Source organism: Leucopleurus acutus (assembly GCF_964270905.1).
Source record: "Leucopleurus acutus genome assembly, chromosome: 10".
Classification (NCBI taxonomy): Eukaryota; Metazoa; Chordata; class Mammalia; order Artiodactyla; family Delphinidae; genus Leucopleurus; species Leucopleurus acutus.
The window spans coordinates 56,548,590-56,575,397 of NC_139153.1; the positions used below are offsets into that span (position 1 = coordinate 56,548,590).

General features: G+C 38.3%; 2 protein-coding genes across 2 annotated transcripts in view; one reads left to right on the forward strand and one right to left on the reverse strand.

Moving 5' to 3' along the window:
• Positions 1–23,429, reverse strand: part of ZCWPW2 (zinc finger CW-type and PWWP domain containing 2) — a 139,777-nt gene extending 116,348 nt beyond the window's left edge. The window contains exon 1 of the mRNA XM_082848474.1: positions 23,345–23,429. The gene's annotated coding sequence lies outside the window, so the exon portion shown is untranslated. The remainder of the gene's footprint in view (positions 1–23,344) is intronic.
• A 190-nt stretch (positions 23,430–23,619) lies between these two features.
• AZI2 (5-azacytidine induced 2) overlaps positions 23,620–26,808 on the forward strand; it is a 36,586-nt gene continuing 33,397 nt past the window's right edge. The window contains exon 1 of the mRNA XM_082849158.1: positions 23,620–24,060. The gene's annotated coding sequence lies outside the window, so the exon portion shown is untranslated. The remainder of the gene's footprint in view (positions 24,061–26,808) is intronic.

Sequence of the window (26,808 nt, forward strand, 5' to 3'; positions counted from 1 at the left end):
AAGACCCCAAATAGCCAAAGCAATCTTAAGAAGAACAAGTTAAAGGCCTCACACTTCCTGATTTCAAAAATACATTACAAAGCTACAGTAATCAAAACATTATGCTGCTTGAACAAAGAAAGATATACAGATCAACTGAACAGAACAGAGATAAATCCACACATAGATGGTCAACTAATCTTCAACAAGGGCATCAAGAATAGATAATGAGGAAAGGACAGTCCCTCCAATAAGTGGGGTTGGGAAACTGAATATGCACATGTAAAAGAATGGCATTGGACCGTTATCTTACGCCATACACAAAAATTAACTCAAAATGGATTAAAGCCTTAAACATAACACCTGAAACTAGAACTTCTAGAAGACAATAGGGGAAAAGCTTATGACATTGGTCTTGGCAATGATTTCACAGATATGATACCAAAAGCACAGGCAATAAAAGCAAAAATAGACAAGTAGGACTGTATCAAACTAAAAAACTTTGCACAGCAAAGGAAACAATAAAGTGAAAAGGCAACCTGTGGAATGGGAGAAAATATATACAAACCATACATCCGATAAGGGATTAATATCCAAAATATATAAGGAGTTTCTACAGCTCAATAGCAAAGAAACAAATAACCTGATCAAGAAATGGGCAAACAAATAACCTGATCAAGAAATGGGCAAAGGACCAGAACAGACATTTTTCCAAAGAAGACATACAAATGGCCAGCAAGTACATGAAAAAATGCTCAGTGTCACCAACCATCAGGGAAATGCAAATCAAAACCACAATGAGATATCATTTCACACCTGTTAGGATGGTTATTATCAAAAAGTTAAAGGATGACAAGTGTTGACAAGGATGTGGAGGAAAAGGATATCCTTGTACACTGTTGGTGGGAATGTATATTGGTCCAGCCATTATGGAAAACAATATGAAGGTTCCTCCAAAAATTAAAAATAGAAGTACCATATAATCCAACAATCCCACTTCTGGATATATATCCAAAGGAAATAAAAGCCTTATCTCAAAGAGGTATCTGCACTCCCACGTCCACTGCAGCATTATCACAATAGCCAAGAAACAGAAACAAACACTGATGGATGAATGGATAAAGAAATACTAATATATATATTTACTAATATATATGTGTATATATATACACTGATATATATTTGTATATATTGTGTATATATATACTGATATATATATTTATATATAAAGAAATAGTGACATATATATAAAAGAATTACTGGACTTCCTTGGTGGCCCAGTGGTTAGGAATCTGCCTGCCAATGCAGGGGACATGGGTTCGAGCCCTGGTCCGGGAGATCCCACATGCCACGGAGCAACTAAGCCCCTACACCGCAACTACTGACCCTGCACTCTAGAGCCCGTGAAACACAACCACTGAGTCCGCATGCCACAACTACTGAAGCCCGTGCACCTAGAGCCCGTACTCTGCAACGAGAAGCTACCACAATGAGAAGCCTGCGCACCGCAACAAAGAGTAGCTCCCACTTGCCCCTAGAGAAAGCCCGCGCACAGCAATGAAGACCCAATGCTGCCAAAATAAGATAAAGAAAGAAATGAATTTATTTAAAAAAAGAAGAATTATTATTCAGCCTTAAAAAACGAGGAAATCCTGTCATTAGTGACAACATGGATGAACCTAGAAAGGCATTGTGCTGAATGAAATAAGTCAGGTGCAGAAAGAAAAATACTGTATGATCTTGCTTAATTTGAAAAAAGTCAGAATCATAGAAGCAGAGAGAATGGTGGTTATCACAGGTGGGGTAGGGAGAGGAAAATGGGGATATTTTCGTCAAAGGGCACAAAGTTTCAGTTATGTGGGATGACTAAGTTCTAGAGACCTAATGTACACTCTGACTATAGTTAGTAATACTGTATTGTATACTTGAAATCTGCTGAGAGTAAAGTTTTTTAAACAACGATAGAAACATTGTTTGCAATCTCCAAATATTAGATAGAAGGTAAATATTCTTTTTTTAAATTTACATTCAATTCTTTTTATTTTTGTCTATTTAATCCTTCTATATTTAATTTTTATTTTATTATAGTTGATTTACAATATTACATTAGTTTCAGATGTATAACATAGTGACTCAGTATTTTTATAGCTTATACTCTTTTTAAAGTTATTATAAAATATTGGCTATATTCCCAGTGCTCTACAATATATCCTTAATTTTTTTTTTTTTTTTTTTTTGCCACACTGTGCAGCATGTGGACTCTTAGTTCCCCGACCAGGGATCAAACCCGTGCCCCCTGCATTGAGAGTGAGGAGTCTTAACCACTGGACCGCCAGGGAAGTCCCATTATATCCTTATAGCTTACTTATATTTTTATTTTTTTTTTATAGCTTACTTATTTTATACATAGTAGTTTGCTCCTCTTAATCACCTACCCCATCTTGCCCCTCCCCCATTCTTCTCCCCACTGGTAACCACTAATTTGTTCTCTGTATCTGTGAGTTTCTTTCTGTTTTGTTATATTAATTCATTTGTTTTACTCTTTACATTCCACATAAGTGGTAACATACAGTATTTGTCTTTTAATATAGTAAATCTTAAGTGTTCTCACCACAGACACACACACACACACACACACACACACACAAAAGGCAACTATGAGAGGTGATGGATATGTTGATAAGCTTGACTGTAGTAACCATTTCATAATGTATATGTACATCAAAACATCTTGTTATACATCTTAAATATAGACAATTCTTATAAAAATAAACTGATTAATTCAGGATTGATTTCATCAGGACTTGGTTTCCCTTAGTCTCTCTACTTTGCCTCCTTCTGCATTAGGTTCAGTCTTAGGTTCCATGTGAAAGAAGATGGCAGCAAGTTCAAGTCCAGTGTAAAAGGAGTGTCTCTTCTCCAGAAGTCCACAAAAAACTCAGGGCATCACACTGGTTCTAAGTGGGCATATGTCTATCCCAGTGTCAGTGACTATAGCTGGTGAATATCATGTGCTAATTTTTAGGCATAGGTCACATATCCATCTCTGGAGAAAGATGTAGAGACCACCCCACCCAAAATACAGTGGAGGAGGAAGATTTTCCAGAGGTAAATTGGGGTGGAAGACAAAAAGAGTAGGTATCTATGCAATATTTGAAAATATATATATATCAGAGACAAAAAGTAGAAGAAAATATAGAAAATAAAAATCTTATGGTGATAAAATTATGAATTGTTTTCTCCTCTATCTTCCAAAGTTTTTAAATGGAAATTTAAATATTGTATTATTTCATATAATTATACAATCAATCCTCATTACTTGCAGATTCCATATTTGCAATTTTGCCTACTCACTATAAATTATTTGTAACCTCCAATATCAATATTTGCTGCATGTTTGCAAGGTAACACTCTGCCTTCTTGCTTCAGCTCTCATACTGTAAACAAGTGTCCATTCCATGGTCTATTCAGGAATAATATAAATGTAAAATTACAAAATTAACATTTAAAAGTTATTTCTAAAGATATTTTAGCAACAACATTATCTATCTTCGAAATAAACATTCTGAAAAAACGTATTTAGTATTAGACCTACATATATCAAAATGGTGACGACCTGCAGAAAAATTTGCTGCAGAAAATTAATTTATCAGATTTAGTATTATTTTTCTATACATTTTGTTCATAATTACAGCTTATATATCAGACTTTCAATTAAAATCAGTTATTGAAAATTCTAGAGAACTTTTAAAATATGAAAACAGGTTTCCAAATAAACCACCAAACTATAAATTTTCAATAAAAATGGTTTCAATCTCCATTGGCTCTGTAAACACTTGTGTACCCAAAGTCTTAGTTTCTGATAAATTGTTACTTCTTGTTGCAAAAGTTAAATTGTAAAAATGTTTTATACACTTGTAAATTTTAGAATTGTAAAGCTGCATCAGGTAATATGCCAATAATGGCTAATTTTACAGTTACCTTGGAAAATGAAGATAATTAAGGGTTCAATAATCTTAGTCTCTAGGAATGTAATTATAATGTATATAAGAAGGGTCAAGCAATATTCCTAGTTCAAGAAAATTGACCTTAACCTACAAAAACATATATTCCTTTGGAATAAAAATCTGGTTTTCTTTAAATATAACAATATGGACAATACCTCAAACTAGATATTAATTTGTTCCTTTGCGCATTCTTTTTTTTTTCTCTTTTTTTTTTTTGGCAGTATGCAGGCCTCTCACTGTGGTGGCCTCTCCCGTTGTGGAGCACAGGCTCCAGATGCGCAGGCTCAGCGGCCATGGCTCACGGGCCCAGCCGCTCCGCGGCAAGTGGGATCCTCCTGGACCGGGGCACGAACCCGCATCCCCTGCATCGGCAGGCGGACTCTCAACTACTGCGCCACCAGGGAAGCCCCTCATTCATTTTTTTAAACAGATAATTACTGTGTACCTCTCACATGTTGCACAAAAGTTCTAGGTACTAGGGAAACACCAGTGAATAAAAACAGACACAGCAGGCATGAGTTAAAATTCCAGTAAGAGAGGAAACAGACAGTATATATAAGCAAACCAATAAATAATGTCAGATATTGATAAATACTAAAGGGAAATATAGGGTGATACGATAGGAAGGTGTGTGTGTTGGAGGAGGTTTGGTCAAGGAAGGTTTATATGGATGTATGACATTTGGGCCGAGACTTGAAAATTGAAGACACAGCCCATAAAGAGCCTTGAAAAGAGGAAATTTCTGGCCTATTTGAAGGGCAAAAATGAAGCCAGTGTGACAGGTAGTAAGTGCAGGGAAGATTTCCTGTCCAGATCTACTATCAATTAGGAAAAAATCAGAGAACCAAATAGAAAAACAGCCAACAGACTTGAACAGGTACTTCACAAAAGAGGCAATCTAAATGACCAACAAATATGAAAAGGTCCTCAAACTTAAGAATTGTAAAGGAAATGCAAATTAAACCTACAATGAGATACCACAACACACCAGCAATGCCAGTGTTAGAAAGACTGACAATGCCAAGTGCTGGCAAAGATATAAACAGACTGGAACTCTCATACACAGTTGGTTGAGTTGCCAATTAGTATGATCATTTGCAAATTTGCTTTTCATTATCTACTAAATTTGAACATACTTCTAAGTACATACATACCAAATATCTATATCTATCTCAAGATATGTACAAGAACATTCATACCCAAAACCTGTAAACAATTCAAATATTTATAATCTGTAGAACAAAAATGAAATGTGGTATACTCATACAGTGGAATACTACATAGCAAGAAGAATGAACAAACTCTTGAGACACAAAACTTGAGTGAATCTCAGAAACATACTGAATAAAAGAAGCCAGATATAAGAATACACACTACATGATACCATGTGTGTGTATATACACCTATACATACATATATTTAAAACAAGTGGAACTAATTCGTGGTGTTAAAAGTTAGAATGGCAGTTAGCTTTGGGTCAAGGGGCCATGAGGTAGCTTCTGTGGGGCTGGCAATGCTCTTCTAGGGTCCAGACAACTATGACAGGTAATATGTGAGGGGAAGAGATTCATCCTTAACCTGAATGTGGTTATACGAGTATATTTACTTTGTAATAATTTTTGAGCTTTTCATCTATAATTTTTGTATATATGGTATAGTTCAACAAAGTATATATTTTTAAAATATATGACAGTATAAAGAATATATTTGAGTAGGGAGATGATGTTTTGGCCCTGGGTAGAAATACGGCTCTGAAGACAAATGGACTTATTCCATGCATGTTTTAGAGATAGAACAGGTAAGACTCATTGCTGTATTACCTATAGTGAATAAGGGAAAGACAGGGATCAAGATTGACTACTAAGTTTTCAGCTTAAGTAACTAGATCAAAGTTAGTGACATTTATGTTTCCAGAAAGACAGAATGGTTGATCGCATTAGATGTTGTTTAGAATTTCAGTCATGAGGACAGAGAAGTTGCCACTGGATTTAAACATGGAAGTCATTGATGATCTGAGAGCAATGTTAGGTTAGTGCTGGGAATGAAGTCCTGATTGGAGCATGCCGAACTGTAACTATTAAGTAAGGAAGTGAAGAAAAAATTTTAGGTAACTCTTTGAGTAGTTGTTTTTGCTTTCCTGTGAATGGGGCTGAGAGATATGTAAACAGAAGAGAAAGCTTGAAAGCACTGGGGGATCAGAGCAAGTTATGACATGTATATTAAGCAGGTGGTTGAGAGATGGAGCCTGGTATAAAGAAATGAACTTGACTTACCTAATAATTTTGGTGGAAGATTAGGATCCAATACAATTCACCTTATCCTCTACCCCAATACCAGAAAGCTACTTCCTAAGAATCTTCTTTACAGCAAATGGGCAAATTTTTCTATTCTTAAAGTTTTGCTACGTTTGGGGGCAGGGGGGGAGTTTCCATTTTTCTCTTCGTTTCTTTTGCTTTAACAGCTTTGAGATATAATTCACATACTACAGAATTCACCCATTTAAAGTATACTATCATTTCTTTTGATGTCCTGGGTTCCTTAATGATGTTCAAGTATTCATTTGTGTCAGTAACATTCAGCGTAAAACAAAAAAAGGTTTTGGAAACAACAGAGAGATATTTTCCTTCTAAACTTTTATTTCAACAATCAATTTTAATATAAAAAGCATTTATTGTACAAAACAAGATTTCAGACAAACAGAAAACCCATTTCCAATTGTTGATATTCAGGCAAGAACTCATAGAAACATTCTGGAACTGCTATTTTTGTTGTTGTTGCTGCAGTTTTTAACTTTAGGAATCTTACCCTCATTCTATATACCTGCTCTTCTGGATATGTGAGGAAATAAACCTTTACCTTTTAAACCACTATTTGTCTTCCCAATTAGTTGAGGCCAGAAGCATTCTTAGAGAATACAGGCTTAAGGATTAATCTCCAAAATATATAAACATCTCATGCAGCTCAATATTAAAAAAACAAAAAACCCAATCTAAAAATGGGCAGAAGACCTAAATAGACATTTCTCCAAAGAAGACATACAGATGACCAAGAGGCACATGAAAAGCTGCTCAATATCAATAATTATTAGAGAAATGCAAATCAAAACTACAGTGAGGTATCACCTCACACCGGTTAGAATGGGCATCATCAGAAAATCTATAAAACAACAAATGCTGGAGAGGGTGTAGAGAAAAGGGAACCCTCTTGCACTGTTGGTGGGAATGTAAATTGATACAGCTGCTATGGAGAACAGTATGGAGGTTCCTTAAAACACTAGAAATAGAATTACCATATGGCCCAGCAATCCTACTACTGGGCATATACCCAGAGAAAACCATAATTCAAAAAGACACATGTGGGGGACCTTCAAGATGGCGGAGGAGCTGAGATCCCAGGGAGAGGACTGGGGTGGGCTGCATGAACACAGCCTGAAGGGGGCTAGTGTGCCACAGCTGGCTGAGAGAGAGTCCAGGAAAAACTTTGGACCTGCCTAAGGCAAGAGACCACTGTTTCAGGGTGCAAGAGGAGAGGGGATTCCTTCCCTGTCTGCCCACAGAAGGCAGAGCACTGCCTAAACAAGCTCCAGAGATGGGAGTGAGCTGTAGCTATCAGCTCAGACCCCAGAGACAGGCATGAAACACTAATGCTGCTGCTGCAGCCACAGAGAATCCTGTGTGCAAGCACAGGTCACTATCCACAGGCCCCACCCTGGGAGCCTGTACAACACGCCACAGTCAGGATCCTGTGATCCAGGGACAACTTCCCTGGGAGAACACATGGGGTGCCTCAGGCTGTTGCAACGTCAACGCCAGCCTCTGCCACCACAGACTCGCCTGGCATTCCAATTGTAACTACCGTATCCCTCCCTTTGCCCTGGCAGGAGTGATCCAGAGCCCCTAATCAGCCACTGCTTTAACCCCGTCCTGTCCAGGCAGGAAAAGAAGCCTGAGGGCAACCTATACGCAGAGGCATAGCCAAAACCAAAGCTGTACCCCAGGAGCTGTGCGAACAAAGAAGAGAAAGGGAAATTTCTCTGTGCAGCCTCAGGAGCAGCAGATTAAATCCCCACAATAAACGTGAATTACCCTGCATCTGTGGAATACCAGAATAGACAACGAATCAACCCAAAATTGAGGTGGTGGATTTGGGGAGCAATGGTAGACGTGGGGTTTGCTGTCTGCGACTGATTTGTTTCTGATTTTTATGTTTATCTTAGTATAGTTTTTACTGCTTGTTGTCACTGGTGAATTTGTTTATCAGTTGGGTTGCTCTATATTTTTTTTAATATTTTTTAATTTAAAAAATTTTTTTCTCCCTTTTCTTCTGAGCTGTGTGACTGACAGGGTCCTGGTGCTCCGGCCTGCTGTCGCGCCTGAGCCTCTGAGGTGGCAGAGCCTAGTTCAGAATATTGGACCACCAGAGACCTCCCAGCCCCATGTAATATGAATCAACGAGAGCTCTGCCAGAGATCTCCATCTCAACGCTAAGACCCAGTTCCACACAAGGACCAGCAAGCTCCAGTGCTGTACACCCCATACCAAACAACTAGCAACACAGGAACACAACTCTACCCATTAGCAGAGAGGCTACCTAAAATCATACTAAATTCACAGACATCCCGGAACACACCACTGGACGCAGCCCTGTCCACCAGAAAGACAGGATCCAGCCCCACCTACTAGAACACAGGCACCAGTCCCCTCCACCAGGAAGCCTACACAACCCACTGAACCAACCGTACCCACTGTGGGCAGACACCAAAAACAAAGGGAACGACGAACCTGCAGGCTGCAAAAAGTAGACCCCAAACACAGTAAGTTAAGCAAAATGGAAAGACAGAGAAATATGCAGCAGATGAAGGAGCAAGGTAAAAACCCACCAGACCAAACAAATGAAGAGGAAATAGGCAGTCTACTGGAAAAAGAATTAAGAGTAATGATAGTAAAGATGATATAAAATCTTGCAAATAGAGAAAATACAAGAAACGTTTAACAAGGACCTCAAAGAACTAAAGAGCAAAGAAACAATGATGAACACAATAAATAAAATTAAAAATTCTCTAAAAGAAAACAATAGCAGAATAACTGAGGCAGAAGAACGGGTAAGTGACCTGGAAAATAAAATAGTGGAAATAACTGCCACAGAGGAGAATAAAGAAAAAAAATGAAAAGAATTGAAGACAGTCTCAGAAACTTCTGGGACATTAAACACACCAACATTCAAATTAAGAGTCCCAGAAGAAGAAGAGAAAAAGAAAGGGTCTGAGAAAATATTTGAGGAGATTATAGTTGAAAACTTCCCTAACATGGAAAAGGAAGTCCAGAGAGCCCCATACATGATAAATCCAAGGAGAAACACACCAACACGCATATTAATCAAACTATCAAAAATTAAATATAAACAAAAAATATTAAAAGCAGCATGGAAAAAACAACAAATAACACATAAGGGAATCCCCATAAGGTTGACAGCTGATCTCTCAGCAGAAACTCTGCAAGCCAGAAAGGAGTGGAAGGATATATTTAAAGAGATGAAAGAGAAAAACCTACAACCAAGATTACTCTACCCAGCAAGGATCTCATTCAGATTTGATGGAGAAATTAAAACCTTTACAGACAAGCAAAAGCTGAGAGAATTCAGCACCACCAAACCAGCTTTACAACAAATGCTAAAGGAACTTCTCTAGGCAGGAAACACAAGAGAAGGAAAAGACCTACAAAAACAAACACAAAACAATTAAGAAAATGGTAATAGGAACAGACATATTGATAATTATCTTAAACATAAATGGATTAAATGCTCCAACAAATACTGGCTAAATGGATATAAAAATATTAGTATAATACTATATAAAAATATTAGTATACTATTAGTATAAAGTATAAAGTATTAATATAAGACCAATATATATGCTGTCTACAAGAGACCCACTTCAGACCTAGGGACAAATATAGACTGAAAGTGAGGGGATGGAAAAAGGTATTCTATGCAAATGGAAATCAATAGAAAGCTGGAGTAGCAAATCTCATATCAGAAAAAACAGACTTTAAAATAAAGACTATTACAAGAGACAAAGAAGGACACTAAATAATGATCAAGGGATCAATCCAAGAAGAAGATATAACAATTGTAAATATTTATGCACCCAACATAGGAGCACCTCAATACATAAGGCAAATGCTAATAGCCATAAAAAGGGAAATCGACAATAACACAATAATAGTAGGGAACTTTAACACCCCACTTTCACCAATGGACAGATCATCCAAAATGAAAATAAGTAAGAAAACAGAAGTTTAAATGATACATTAAACAAGATGGATTTAATTGATGTTTATAGTGCATTCCATCCAAAAACAACAGAATAATCTTTTTTCTCAAGTGCTCAAGGAACATTCTTCAGGATAGATCGTATCTTGAGTCACAAATCAACCCTTGGTAAATTTTAAAAAATTGAAATTGTATCAAGTTTCTTTTCTGACCTCAGCGCTATATGACTAGATATCAATTACAGGGAAAAAATGTAAAATATACAAACACATGGAGGCTAAATAATATGCTACTAAATAATCAAGAGATCACTGAAGAAATCAAAGAGGAAATCAAAAAATACCTAGAAACAAATGACAATGAAAACACGATGATCTAAAACCTATGGGATGCAGCAAAAGCAGCTCTAAGAGGGAAGTTTATAGTAATAAAATCCTACCTCAGGAAACAAAAGAAATCTCAAATAAACAACCTAACCTTACACCTAAAGCAATTAGAGAGAGGAACAAAAAAACCCCAAAGTTAGCAGAAGGAAAGAAATCATAAAGATCAGATCAGAAATAAATGAAAAAGAAATGAAGGGAACGATAGCAAAGTCAATAAAACTAAAAATAAAAGCTGGTTCTTCGAGAAGATAAACAAAATTGATAAACCACTAGCCAGACTCATCAAGAAAAAAAGGGAGAAGACTCAAATCAACAGAATTAGAAATGAAAAAGGAGAAGTAACAACTGACACTGCAGAAACACAAAGATTCATGAGGGATTACTGCAAGAAACTATATTCCAATAAAATGGACAACCTGGAAGAAAGGGACAAATTCTTAGAAAAGCACAATCTTCCAAGACTGAATCATGAAGAAATAGAAAATATAAAGAGACCAATTCCAAGCACTGAAATTGAAACTGTGATTAAAAATCTTCCAACAAACAAAAGCCCAGGACCAAAGGCTTCCCAGGTGAATTCTATCAAACATTAGAGAAGAGCTAACACGTATACTTCTCAAACTCTTCCAAAATATAGCAGAGGGAGGAACACTCTTAGTTTTATTCTACAAGGGCACCACACCTTAATACCAAAAGCAGACAAAGATGTCACAAAAAAAGAAAACTACAGGCCAATATCACTGATGAACATAGATGCAAAAATACTTAACAAAATACTAGCAAACAGAATCCAACAGCACATTGAAAGGATAATTCACCATGATCAAGTGGGGCTTACCCCAGACATGCAAGGATTCTTCAGTATTCGCAAACCAATAAATGTGATAAACCATATTAACAAACTGAAGGATAAAGACCATATGATCATCTCAACAGATGCAGAAAAAGCTTCTGACAAAATTCAACAGCTATTTTATGATAAAAACTCCCCAGAAAGTAGGCATAGAGGGAACTTACCTCAACATAATAAGGGCCATATATGACAAACCCACAGCCAACACTGTTCTCAATGGTGAAGAACTGAAACCATTTCCTCTAAAATCAGAAACAAAACAAGGATGCTCACTCTCACCACTGTTATTCAACCTAGTTTTGGAAGTTTTAGCCACAGCAATCAGAGAAGCAAAGGAAATAAAGGGCATCCAAATTGGAAAAGAAGAAGTAAAACTGTCACTGTCTGCAGATGCCGTGATACTATACATAGAAAATCCTAAAGATGTTACCAGAAAACTACTAGAGGTAATCAACGAATTTGGTAAAGTAGCAGGATACAAAATTAATGCACAGAAATCTATCACATTCCTATACACTAATGATGAAAAATCTGGAAGAGAAATTAAGGAAACACTCCCATTTACCACTGCAACAAAAAGAATAAACTACCTAGGAATAAACCTACCTAGGGAGACAAAAGACCTGTATGCAGAAAACTATAAGACACTGATGAAAGAAATTAAAGATGATACAAACAGATGGAGAGATATACCATATTCTTAGATTGGAAGAATCAACATTGTGAAAATGACTATACTACCCAAAGCAATCTACAGGTTCAATGCAATCCCTAGTAAACTACCAATGGCATTTTTCACAGAACTAGAACAAAAAAATTTCACAATCTGTATGGAAACACAAAAGACCCCGAATAGTCAAAGCAATATTGAGAAAGAAAAACGGAGTTGGAGGAATCATGCTTCCTGACTTCAGACTATACTACAAAGCTACAGTAATCAACACAGCATGGTACTGGCACAAGAACAGAAATAGAGATCAATGGAACAGGATAGAAAGCCCAGAGAAAAACCCACACATATACGGTCATCTTATCTTTGATAAAGGAGGCAAGAATATACAATGGAGAAAAGACAGCCTATTCAGTAAGTGGTGCTGGGAAAACTGGACAGCTACATGTAAAAGAATGAAATTAGAACACTCCCTAACACCATGCATAAAAATAAACTCTAAATGGATAGAAAACCTAAATGTAAGGTCAGACACTGTCAACCTCTTAGAGGAAAACATACGAAGAACACTCTTTGACATAAATCACAGAAATATCCTTTTTGACCCACCTCCTAGAGAAATGGAAATAAAAACAAAAATAAACAAATGGAACCGAATGAAACTTAAAAGCTTTTGCACAGCAAGGAAACCATAAACAAGACGAAAGACAACCCTCAGAATGGGAGAAAATATTTGCAAATGAAGCAACTGACAAAGGATTAATCGTCAAAATATTCAAGCAGCTCATGCAGCTCAATATCAAAAAAACAAACAACCCAATCCAAAAATGGGCAGAAGACCTAAAGAGACATTTCTCCAAAGAAGATATACAGATTGCCAACAAACACATGAAAGTATGTTCAACATCACTAATCATCAGAGAAATGCAAACCAAAACCACAATGAGGTATTACCTCACACCAGTCAGAATGGCCATCACCAAAAAATCTACAAACAATAAATGCTGGAGAGGATGTGGAGAAAAGGGAACCCTCCTGCACTATTGGTGGGAATGTAAATTGATATAGCCACTGTGGAGAACAGTATGGAGGCTCCTTAAAAAATTAAAAATAGAACTACCATACAACCCAGCAATCCCACTACTGGGCATATTCCCTGAGAAAACCATAATTCAAAAGTAGTCAAGTACCACAATGTTCATTGCAACACTGTTTATAATAGCCAGGACATGGAAGCAACCTAAGTGTCCATGGGCAGATGAACGGAAAAGAAGATTTTGCACATATATACAATTGAATATTACTCAGCCATAAAAAGAAACAAAACTGAGTTATTTGTAGTGAGGTGGATGGACCTAGAGTTTGTCATACTGAGTGAAGTAAGTCAGAAAGAGAAAAACAAATACTGTATGCTAACACATATATATGGAATCTGAAAAAAAAAAAAAAACTTTTTTCTGATGAACCTAGGGGTATGGCAGGAATAAAGATGCAGGCATAGAGAATGGACTTGAGGACATGGGGAGGGGGAAAGGTAAGCTGGGACAAAGTGAAAGAGTAGCACTGACATATATACACTACCAAATGTAAAATAGATAGCTAGTGGGAAGCAGCTGCATAGCACAGGGAGATCAGCTCGGTGCTCTGTGACCACCTGGAGGGGTGGGATAGGGAGGTGGGAGGGAGACACAAGAGGGAGGGGATATGGGGATATATGTATATGTATAGCTGATTCAGTTTGTTATTCAGCAGAAACTAACACAACATCGTAAAGCAATTACACTCCAAAAAAGATATTTTAAAAAACTAAAGATAACAAAGAGAAAAAGAAAAAAACACACATGCACCCCAATTCATTGCAGCACTATTTACAATAACCAGGTCATGGAAGCAACCTAAATGCCCACTGACAGACGAATGGATAAATAAGATGTGGTACATATATAGAATGGAATATTACTCAGCCAAAAAAAGGAACCAAATTGGGACATTTGTAGAGACATGGATGGACCTAGAGACTGTCATACAGAGTGAAGTAAGTCAGAAAGATTAAAGCAAATATCGTATATTAACACATATATGTGGAATTTAGAAAAATGGTACAGATGAACCGGTATGCAAGGCAGAAATAGAGACATAGGTGTAGGGAACAAACATATGGACACCAAGGTGAGAAAGCAGGGGGTTGTGATGGGGGGGGTGAATTGGGAGATTGGGATTGACATATATATGCTAATATGTATAAAACAGATAACTAATAAGAACCTGCTATATAAAAAATTAATTTAATTTAATTTAAAAACAAAGGAATACACCCTTGGTCGTCGAGGTCTTGAATCTGAGCTGCTGATTCTTGGAGGATATTATGTAGTCACGCCTATTGGTACCACTACAAATTCAGAGACTTCAACCTCAGATGAGGCCTCAGCACATCTTTAAGGCTATCCTTTTTATGTATTCTCTTTTTCCTCTTGCAATTCTTCAGTGATTATTCTAAACCTTTTTAAATCTCAGACCATTCTCCTCAGTCTCAAAAGATAAACTTTCCTCCTACATTACAAGGATTATCTCTGTCATTTCCCACCTCAATACCTAAAAGCTTATGTAAAACTGTTCTCTCACTTGCTTGCTGCTCTTTCAGACCTCAATTCTATTTTCTTTGTTCTAAAATACTTCTTGAGGGTTTGCTATGAGCCAGCTAATGCTAAAGGAAAGACAAAATTCCTCTCCTCAAATAACATTAAGTGCTATTATGAGACCAATGCAGAATGATTTGGAAGTGTATGGGGCACACCTGAGACTTCCAGGTAGGAGGTGTGTCAGGCTACTGAGAAGAGGTGATGTCTAAGCCAATCTGAAAAATTACTGAGTAAGAGTCAATGCCCCTACCGTGTGCCCCCAGCAATCTCTATCCCCTCTCCATGCCGCTCAACACACTGTATTGTAGTTTATTTAATGAGGTCCTCTACAAGACAAGGAAAATCCACTGGCAAGTCAGTCTATCTTGTTAACCACTGTATCCCTAGCACTTAAAAGAATACTTGCCAAAGAGAAGCACTGAGTGAATATTTATATTATGAGATAATGAAAATAATATGAACTTCAGCGTTAAAGCTGTCCTAGATAGTAACAATATTCAAATTATTTAAAAACTAGTATGGCTGTTTGTGTATCAGTTGAATATCAATCGTAGCTCTGGATTTAAATTTTGGCTTCATTTCCTATGCGGTTTTAAAATTAAGGCAAATCAGTTAAATAATCTATCATTTTATCATCTGTTCATGTTGATGGTAATAATATTATAATTCATAGGATGGTTTTAATGATGAAATGAAAAAGCATATGAAAAAACCCATTTCAGTGCTCCTACACTAAATACATATAATAAGTGCTTGACTTCCTTTCTAGACTGCTTTTAAATGAGCTATATTTATAGTTAGATAAGAAAATTAAAATATGCAGAAACCAATGCAGAATGAGAGCACTCTATTTAGTATTTCCTTCATGATTTTTCTCAAATGCTCAACTTAACAAATGATTAGGTAGTTTGCTTCTAAACTTAAAATGCATTTCTCCTTAATCTTCTCTATAATGTAAATTTAAAATTTGCTGTTCATTCATACCTAATTAACCAATTTGTGCCTGTATATCAACCTTAGATTATATTTAACAATTCAACAGGAATTTAAGAGCCTATTATCAGTGCAAAGTTGTAATTTATCTTTATCATTCAGGGACTATTTTATGCAGACACTGCTGGGTAGCTTCTAGCTCAATAAATGCTCCAATATGCTTAATATTTTCTTTTCTTTTTTTGTTTTAATAATGAGTATAACTGATGGATTTCATCCAAAATAAGAAATCAAAGTATTGATAGAATGGAAAGAAACAGCTTACTGGCATATTTAAAGGATGGTATCTTTTGCAGCTTTAAATTGTTTCCAGGAAAAAGTTAACAAGTAAGTAGAAATCTGATAAATTGTGCTAAATGCCAACTTTAAACCTTAGTAATCAGTTTATATGCTTTATGTCTATATTGGATGGCTGCAAGAATCCTAGTATTTTCTATTATTCAGTATATTAAGACTTGTGAGAATCAAACAACAGATCAAACAAGAATAATTAAGTTCTTCAGGCTGGCTACCAAATGCAATACTGTTATAAAAAGATTAGAATTATATCAGTAGGTTGAACAAGGAGAGTATTAATTTCAGAGCAGCTTAGTTATTTCTCCCTACATGTGCCCATTCTCAATTGACCTTTATCTAAGCTATATTGTCATGTAAATCACACAGCTGATTTGCTTAAAGGTAAAATTTCTTCCACTAATACTGCAGATACGGTACTCGGGCCTCTCACTGTTGTGGCCTCTCCCGTTGCGGAGCACAGGCTCCAGACGCACAGGCCCAGTGGCCATGGCTCATGGGCCCAGCCGCTCTGCGGCATGTGGGATCTTCCCGGACCGGGGCACAAACCCGTGTCCCCTGCATCGGCAGGTGGACTCCCAACCACTGCGCCACCAGGGAAGCCCCGATAATGATTTTTTAACATTTTATTAGTGATTGATTTAGAGACCTTTAGTTACCTATTTTTTCTTTTGTTGCCTATGCTTTTGGTGTCACATCCAAGAAATTGTCAAATGTAATGTCATGAAGCTCTCCCCCTATTTTTCTTCTAAGTGTGTCATAGTTTTAGTTGTTACATTTAGGTCTTTGATCCATTTTGATTTAATTTTTCCAGTGTGAGATAAGGGTCAAACTTCATTGTTTTGCATACCAATATTCAGTTTTTCCAACCACATTTCCCCATGGGATGGTCTTGGCACATCTGTCGAAAATCACATATGTGAGGATCTTTTTGTGCTCTCCATTCTATTCCATTGGTCTATATGTATGTCTTTACACCAGTACAATGTTTTGATTCTGCAGCTTTGTAATATGTTTTGAGGTCAGCAAATGGGAAGCCTCCAGCTTTGTTCGTCTTTCTCAAGATTGTTTTGGCTATTTGAGTTCCCTTGAGATTCCATATTAATTTTAAGATGAATATTTTCAATTTTGGTTTTATTTCTGATAATAGCCATCCTAATGAGTGTGATGCTAATAATTTTATTCAATCATCTATTTCATTAATGTATTTTTTTTTATTCTATGAGTTAGTGAGGGAAACCTGTTAAAATCTTCCAGTATTGTGCGCATGTCTCCTAGTTCTGCCTAGTTTTGCTTCATATGTTCTGAAGCTGGTATCCATTATCTGAAGATATAGGATCCTCTTTTAAATGTGGTATCATTTTAGGACAAGTAAGAAGTAGAGCCATAATTCTCACACTAATATTGAAAATTTTTCTGGAGTTCCCCAATTCTCTGAGAATTTTTAAATTTAGAAAAGATGTCAAATGATAATCTAAGAAAGTAAATATTCTAAAATCATAATCAGGGTTAACTGAATGAAAACTTATAAAGGAGTAAAGATATCCAATTTCAATGTCTGAGCTGGCAGTGTTTCTAGAAGCTGGTGGTAAAATAGGCTAGGCTAGACTAAGAATAGACTTTTAAAACAAGCTAAGGAGTCATTCCAGGAGTTTAAGAGGAGAAACGTAATGGTAAGATTTACATTTTTAAAAGACCATTTAGCTATCCATATAAAGAATGACTTGGAAACTAAAAAACAAAAAGTTAGAACTAATTAAAGGAAACTATTATAATAGTTGGATAGGAAACTGTGGCATAGTAGAGACTATGAAAAAGATCCAAAAGATTAGCTAAATGGTAAAATCTACAAAATCAGGTGATCAGACTGGCTATGGGATGAGAGGGAGGGGGTTATTAAAGCCAAAAGGGAATGACATAAAATGACGGTCAAGAGAAAATGATTAACAAAATATAAGTGAATTAAAAAAAAACACATCTTTTTGTTTTTGGAATTTTAAGAATCAACTGACTATTCACAGACAACTGAAAAACCTACAGTTGGAAATTATGTCTGTAATTTTGCAACTGTTACAAAGTCAATGATTTCACTTTTATATCATGTGAGCTGTGAAATGGGTTTGGAAATTTTCCCTCTCTTTTGCTACATAGTCTACTTGAAAAATCTAATTTAACTTCTTTCTATACATCTTACTGAAGTTTAATGTCATCCTTTCATTGCTGTTTATTTGGTAGCTTTATAAAAATGCCTTTCCTCTGAAAAGCTGACTTTATCTTCTTGGTTTTTATAGTGTATACGTGACAGTCACAAAATAAAATTATTTCTTCCTCTCTTCCCATTTTAAACAGGGGAAAAAGTTTATTTTCTTCATAGGCATATATGGAAACTGTCATGAAAAAAAATTAATGGGAAGTAATTTCTCATCATGTTAAATTTCACATAGGTCTTGTCTATGTGACTGACTTCTCTGTGATAGATTTTACTTCTTTATACATTAAAAAGCTATTTTGCCCGTTTCATCTCAGTGCCTAAAACAATGACACATGGTACGTTCTGAATGAGTATTTGTTAAGTATTGAATAAACTAATTAATTCATATCTCAGATAGTAAGAGTGTAAGTATCAAGCCTCAGAGAAGGGTTGCTCTTATTTCATATAGGAAGAAGTGTAGAATTCCCCTTACTGGATCTTTTTTCCTTCTCTGTACAATCTTCCAACACCATCCTGGGGTCTCTGCTGCTGGTCTTGTTAGCTCTTCTCATATTTCTTCTCCCTACTCCTTACATCAAAGGCTTTCTAAGACTATTAAATTTTTCTTCACCTACATATGTTTCCAAAAGAAAGTCACTGCATTTAGTTTCTATGCATACAGTTATGACATTCATGTTTATTTTTTAAAAAATGAAAGCTGTCAGAAGCTAATTCCTACTGACTACAAACATTTCAAGTCACAAAGTTATTATGAAGCACAGATTGCCTGTCCAGGATAAGGCTAGCTGCTAGAGACAGTAGGATATATCCCTTTTATAAATGGAATGTAAATGCCATAGTAATTTGATATCTACTATCAACCCATGCATTTGAAAAGCACATGAACAAGATCTCCTTCCACAGTTAGGAAACTGATATTATTCCTTTTCTCCTTGAATTCATATTATCTCACTTCCCCCACACAAGCTTATCGCAACATATTTTAGTGCTTGAAAATACTTTAAATTGATCATATTTCTCTACACAAAAGAGTATATTTTAAAATTCCTGAGAACATAAATTTTAAAAATTGTCATCAGTATTGTGTTATCATTAATTTACTAGAGCACTACTGATCAAATGAGAAACTCAATATAAATTATGATCATTATAAAATATTGTAAGTCAGTTTTATTGGAAATGCATCTCATACAGAAATGGATAGCACCTTCTCCCCCCATTTAGGTCATGTATCAGAATGAATATTATTTGTTGTTAGGAAGAAACAGGGTTCAAGCTGATCCTATTCTTACATTTTGTGTTCTTCCATTCCAAATATTTGGGAGCAGAAGGATTTCTGGTTATATCAATAATCATTCTTCTGAACTACTAAATTATGTATCAAAAATCACATGGGGTATGTCATAAAATTATTTTTAATGATCAGCTGACAACTCAATTGAGTTTTTCTGAAGCATTTTCAAAAGCCATTGGAAATTACTACCCTTGTGAAACAATTAGCTACCCAGTTATTAGAATCATTTACTTTCTAACAAGACTTAGGTCAGATTAAATGTATTGCTTTAATTGTAGAGTGGGAGAGGGACAATTACAAAAGAGGAAAGGGGAAAGCTGCCCTGGTTTAGGCACACTCTGAGGTAGATCAATTTTAGGAAAGAAACATGCAAGTAAACAGCGTGAAAATGAATACCCTTAAACTATCATTTACATAACCCCCTGGAAAGCCTTCATGTACTTTCCAAGGTTAAGGGTTAGGGATCCATGACGCCCGGTTTGCCTGCTGCTTCAGGCATATTCACAGATTCAGATACACAGTGTAACAGAAATCATGAACTTTGATTCTGCAATTCACGACATTCTGTGTGTGTGTGTGTGTGTGTATGTGTTTTGGTTGGGGGGGTAGCAGTATGAGCAACCAGGTATGGGAGGAAAGAAGGAAAACAGACTATGTAGGCTCAGATACCAGCTTTTTCATTATTGGTAGTATTTTTGAATCTGTTTTGTATCTCTGCCACTGAAACCATTCCCTTACCCTAAGGCTTTTAACCTGGACATGTGATAGGTGGGGGAGAAGAGAGGAAGAATGCTTTTAAGACATTAATGGACAAAATGACATTGAAGCTGATTTTAATATGAAAAGTGACATTGCTATTTCAACTTAAAGGTTTTGACATCTTAATTCTGTCCTGCTGACACCGCAGAGCCACACGTACACAGTACTCACAAAACACAGGGTAGAGACACAGAAAACATGATCTCTAGGATGGTATGATTTAATCAAATTAAACTAATATAAAATTTAAATCACTAACCCAAAATTCACTTTACAAATTTTCCTCAAAAGATGTATTCTCTTTCCTCTAACAGTAAATATTCGTCACAGCTTAGAAATATATAGCTCCCACTAAAAAAACAAAACACAACAGCACTTTTTTTCATTGTTTTAACATAGTGCCTAATTAAACAAAACATAAGGTTTGAAGCAGCTCTAATGATGCACAGTTGCCTAAAAACAGAAGGAGGCTGAGCCACAGTCAAGAGTTGTGCCAGGGCCTATATTCTTTGTTCAGATATTGTTTTGGAATCCAACCTACCCCAGGGTAAAGGGAATCTCACTGAAGTCAGTCCTCACTCTATGCTTCAGGAGCAGCTCCTGATGGAAATTATCAGGACCTTGGTGAGAGGATGGGAGAAGGCGGGACAGGGTGGGGGAGAATATCTTGTGTTACCTATTTTTTTGTTTACTACAACCTGTAAAACAGGACCTTTTAAAAAGTGCCTTGTGTCAAGTATATGTTTATAAAGACCTGAATCGTTTTGAAAATTTCAGACTTCATTTGTAGTTATAGAAGATGTAATAATGGTTTAAAAAAAATTGTCCCAAACCTGGCCGGTACAGATGCTTTTTTGGATGACTGTAATTCACAACTCCTCTCTTGCGGTGAAATGAACATTCCTGAAAAAAAAGCCTAAGCAACCTTCCAATAAACTTTAATAGAATTAAGATTTGCTCTGGAAAACCATCCACTCACCTAAGCAATTGACTATTAGTTAAGAGTCTAATGTCCCCCAAATTCCTTTCTTTCTGTTATCTACTTTAATGATAATTATCTAACCATTTTCTTTTCCCATAAAATGTCCCTACCAAGACTGTATCTTTTATTTGACTTATCGGAGGTCTTTTTCCTTACAGCAAGATTGTAATAAAACTTCAACTTCTGCTTATAACAAAGCATAAGTGTGGCAAGTTTTCTTTAATAATTTATTTGCTAAACTTAATTAAAGCGGATGCATGAGTGGATAGAAAGTGACCATTTCAGCTCAATTTAACAAATATCTGTATTACATTTTGTCATAACCTACCGTGGGTATGACTCTCCCCGCCCCCATTCCCTGGCAAAAAAAAAATTAGGATGTTTTACTTGACTAAATTGATAGGCTTATGCATTCTGAATAAGCAAATAGTATTGTTAATAAGACCCACTTTTTTTCATTATTATAATAGGGAAGTGTGTATTATTAAAACGAAAACAGACTGATCACATATAGTAAAATACTGAGCTAAGTCATCTTATTTACTCAGAGAGAAAAGATAAAAATGAATTTTCCTTCTTTTTCAACAAGTCTCAAATTATTCTAAATTGTGAGTAAAGATTCAACATTTCTAGATCTACAAATCAGAAACCAGATTATCGTTTTACTTTTGATGATTTTGGGGTGCCTCAACCGATTTTGTTAGCATTCTTCAAAAACTAGGCAAAATATACCTCTTGGTGGTTTGCTTTTATTCTGTAAAGCGCATTACCAAGCCAATCGAAAAAAGATTCTTGTCCAAAATATTAAAAACACTGCTCTTATGTCCCAGCCTGATAAACTGAAGTGAATGGATCTTTCTAAATGATTACATTAATACAGATTTTAAAGTATTTTTTAAATGTCATGTCAACTTTAAGTTGTGCTCTTTGCTCATAACAGCTGTGAATTTTCACTTAAATCTAAAGCAAAATGAGAGGCTTAACAACAACAGAAAAATATTTTAAAGTAAACCCTAGAGCCGAATCCATCCTTGATGAGCTGACTGTTGGTTGATGAATTAGAACTGCGATGCGGGGCTTCGCTGGTGGCACAGTGGTTAAGAATCCACCTGCCAATGCAGGGGACACGGGCTCAAGCCCTGGTCTGGGAAGATCCCATATGCCGCGGAGCAACTAAGCCTGGGCACCACAACTACCGAGCCTGCACTCTAGAGCCCAAGAGCCACAGCTACTGAGCCTGAGTGCCACAACTACTGAAGCCCACGCACCTAGAGCCCGTGCTCCGCAACAAGAGAAGCCACCGAAATGAGAAGCCCGCGCACCGCAACGAAGAGTTGCCCCCGCTCGCCGCAACTAGAGAAAGCCCAGATGCAACAACGAAGACCCAACGTAGCCAAAAATAAATAAATAAAATTAATTTTTTTAAAAAATTGATGCAGAAACATCTTCCAACATAACACTGACTCCAACAATAATTAAGTCCTTAGTCGAAAGGGCTGGGGAGGAGTATCACTGTTGCTAACTGGCAGTCAGTAAGGATAAATGCCCTATAATTAACCATTTTCTCCTTTATTCGTTTAATCAAAAATAGGCCTACAGCTGGAGGGGTTCCGTCTGCCTGCGACCTCCAAGGACGGCCCCCAACTCAACTACTCGTGACCCCACACCTCAGGCCTGTCCATCCTCTACCTGGCGGAGCCGGGTACACCCTCCGAAGTCAACAGCTTCCACAATGTTAACAAGAGCTGTGTGCGGAATAACTAGGGGACCCGGAGCAACGCCCCGAAACTAGTCGGGTTGTTAACAGCTCCCCCGCAGGCGCGAACCGTCACGGGTCCCCAGTTCCCGGCCACGGCTAGGCGAGAACTAGAAACCCACAAGAGCGCTACTATGCGGAGCCAACACGCGCTACAACGTTCGGGGACCCCCAAGCGGACGCTGAGGGAAAAAGACGGCGCTGTAGGAGGCCAGCGACTCAACCTCCGCCAAGGCGGATAACGTCTTACCACACTGGCGCACCGCCTCCGCCTCCCGCGTCGCCGGGGCCGCGCCAGTCCAGTCGCGGGAGCTCACTATACACGTAGTACGCCGCGGCCCCGCCCACCCTGCTGCGTATTCTCACGACACGTAGCACGCCCCGGCCCCGCCCACCCGGCGGCGGAGGCTCACGGGGCGCGTAGTACGCTGCGCCCTCCTTTTCTGCGCACTTTTCCCCCACCCAGCCCCAGCACTGGCTTGGCGAACGCCCTCCCATCTTCCTCCGGCCTGACTTCCGGTTTGCTTGCGCGGCCCAGGCTCCGAGCCGTGGATTACTGGAGGCCCCGTTTCCGGTCGTGAGTAGGACGCCCTCCTGGCCAGCCCCGTCGCTGCGCTCCCCCTGTGCGGCGCGGGGCTAGGGCGGGCGCTGACGGGGCCGGGTAACCGGCCTTCTCCGGCGGTGGCTCGGCCTTCGGCCTTGGCTCGGCCCTCCTTCCAGAGCCTCCCGGGCTGTAGCCGACTGGCCGGCGGCGCCGGCCCTGGCGCCACCGAGGCGAGAGAAATGGGAGTCCCTCCGCGGCGTTCCCGGAGCGGCTGCCTTTGCCGGGGAAGCGGCGCTGTCTTTGAGGAAACAGGAAGCCCGCGGTGACCCCTAGCGACCCGGTTTGTTTTTGGTCCGTTTCCAAACGCTGGGGAATCGAAACTCGGCGGCCCTGGGGGCGGCCCCACGGAGCCTGTGTTCGGGGTGAGTGACCCGCTTTGGCCGGCCCGGGGGCGCGGGCGGTGCCGGGACCACCCTCTGCTGCCGTCGCCGGTGCGGAGAGACGCGTCATTTCTCCAGACCTTGGACCAGGGAGCGGCCCGCCCGGCATCCTCGACCGCGTCTACTCGCGCGAGCCGGGTCGGGCCCCGCTTGGTCCTCGGTTCTCCCTAGTGCTTGTTTTCTTACCGTGCTCTGGTTTACCGTGGCGCCTGCAGTTTTATTTCATTCATTGGGGCTGCATTTAAATCGGATACCAAAGAGGGGCGTATGGTTAGGACGGTCCTGCTTGGGGTGATGTAAATCGACCCCTGTACATCACCGAGGGCTAACAGTAATGTTAGGTTTTTTCAGGATGGTTTTCCATCATTTGTTGAGTGGCTACTACATGCCAGGTAGGCTGAGTCCCTCGTCCCTACAAACAAGGAACTCAGATACTTATAGTGAGAGAAAATACAGAAACTGTAATACAGATGAAAACAAACTGCTCCAGGATATATTGGAGATGTGCTGAGATGATCAAAGACAACCTACTAGGATTGAAATTGATCCTTGCCTCTTAAACATAGAAGACTCTTGCTTTCTTACTTTTAGAGCTTTAAATTTGACTGAATAAGATCTCAAGACATGGTTTACATTACAGTTATCTAAACTTACCGTGTCTAATTTACCAACCTGTTGTGATCACTCCTTACATCGTCTGTAAGTTACGAATGGTACATCCTTCACAGGGTTGTTAAATTTTAATGCTATGTTTTTCTAAGATGGAAAGTTGTACACAAATGTAAGGTTTTAATGTTAAAGAGACATTGTAGTGAAATGGGAAACGCACTGGATTAAGTCAGAACATTAACTCAGAATCTGAGTGCTGAATTTACCACTCACTTGACGCTGCCTAAGAAACCAAAATTCATTTTCCCTATCTCTAAAATGGGAATAATCTTTCTCTACAAGGCATCAAAGCATAGTTTCCAAGAGTTTGCAGCTCTAGAGTCAGCTAGCCATTTTTTCATTACTGGCTCCCACTTTGTTTTTTTTTTTTTTTGCTCTACGCGGGCCTCTCACTGTTGTGGCCTTTCCCGTTACGGAGCACAGGCTCTGGATGCGCAGGCTCAGCGGCCATGGCTCACGGGCCCAGCCGCTGCGCGGCATGTGGGATCTTCCCGGACCGGGGCACGAACCCCTGTCCCCAGAATCGGCAGGCGGACTCTCAACCACTGCGCCACCTGGGAAGCCCGCTCCCACTGTTTTAATTGCTCCATCTGTGATATAAGGAAATTCGTGCTCACCTCCTAGGTCTTATGTAGATTTAATGAATTGTTATGGAGAACAAATGAGCTAGTTCCCCTAAAAGTCAAAGCACACTGCCTGACATGCCAGCACAAAGCATTGTCATGATTATTAAATAAGATGATTTGATGGAAGTACTTCATAATTCTTGAAGTAATGAAACCAGTGTAATTTAATTTTTTCTCTTTCTTTTGGTACCTATATTTTGGATTAAAATACAGTTGTCATATCACTATTAGAGAATAAATAACACTAATACTAGTAACATTTAGTGTGTGAAGATGCTCAGTTGCATTGAGATGTGTTATTTATGAAAGGAATGAAAAGAAGTAGACTGCCTTTCATACCTGTGCTAACCCAGAAAGAGTCTTACGATTCCGTAGCCAGGGTAAGCTTTGCTTTTTTTTTAATTTTAATATTTCTTTCATCTTTCCCTTACGGTACTTTCTCTATAGCGCCATTGGTGATTAAATTTCTATCTACTATACTTTAGATGTATGGTGAATGTTTTATTTGATTAGTTTATGGTAGTAGCGGTGGGAGGGGCTATGGGCTAGGTATGGTTCAAGATATACACGGATCGTGGAATTTTCTAGGTGTAAACTAGATGCTTTGTTTAAGCTATATCTTGTTTTGTCCAAGCACACTTTCCAGTATGCTTACCTTGTTACAACTTGTCTCCTCTCGTATAGTTGCTTAGCATGGGTTAGTGAGCTGGGGCTTTGCTGTGATACTTGAGGAGGGTGACGGGCGGTGTGTGCGTGCTTCATGGCCTTATTCAATTAAGCACTCTGTTCTTAATTTACTACTAAATCCTCCTTTAGTTTTTAGATTTCATAAAAACTTTCGTGTGGATATAAGGGGTGTTCTTAATATAGAAAATGTAGCCCATTTCTTCCCATCCCATAGGTTACACCTTGACCTAACGTTTTTATGTATGGTAGTTATGCTTACTTTCGCTCCCTTTTAGGGTTTGCTGAAGATGGCAGTATATAGCCTGAAGTAGCAAGGGTTGGTGAGGTTAATCGGGGTTTATCGGTTACAGAACAGGGTCCTCTAGAGGGATATGAAGCACCGCCAAGTCCTTTGAGTTTTAGGCTGTTGCCGGTAGTACTCTGGCGAATAGTCTTGTTTTGTGACTATTTAGTTTACGACTCAGCATAGTGGGGTATCTAATCCCAGTTTGGGTCTTAGTTGTCGTGTACTCAGATTGTACTAAAGTCACTTTCGTGGTTTAGCTTAGTTTTAATTATGGCTTTTTACAGCTTAATTAGGATTTGACTTTATTTTGTATGATTCCTTAACACTCTTTACGCCGTGTCTCTATTAATTTGGGTCAGTCGTATGACCACGGTGGCTGGCACGAAGTTTACCAACCCTAGTTAACATGACTTAGTCAAACTTTAGTTCATGGCTTAATTTTTATCACTGCTGTGTCCCGTG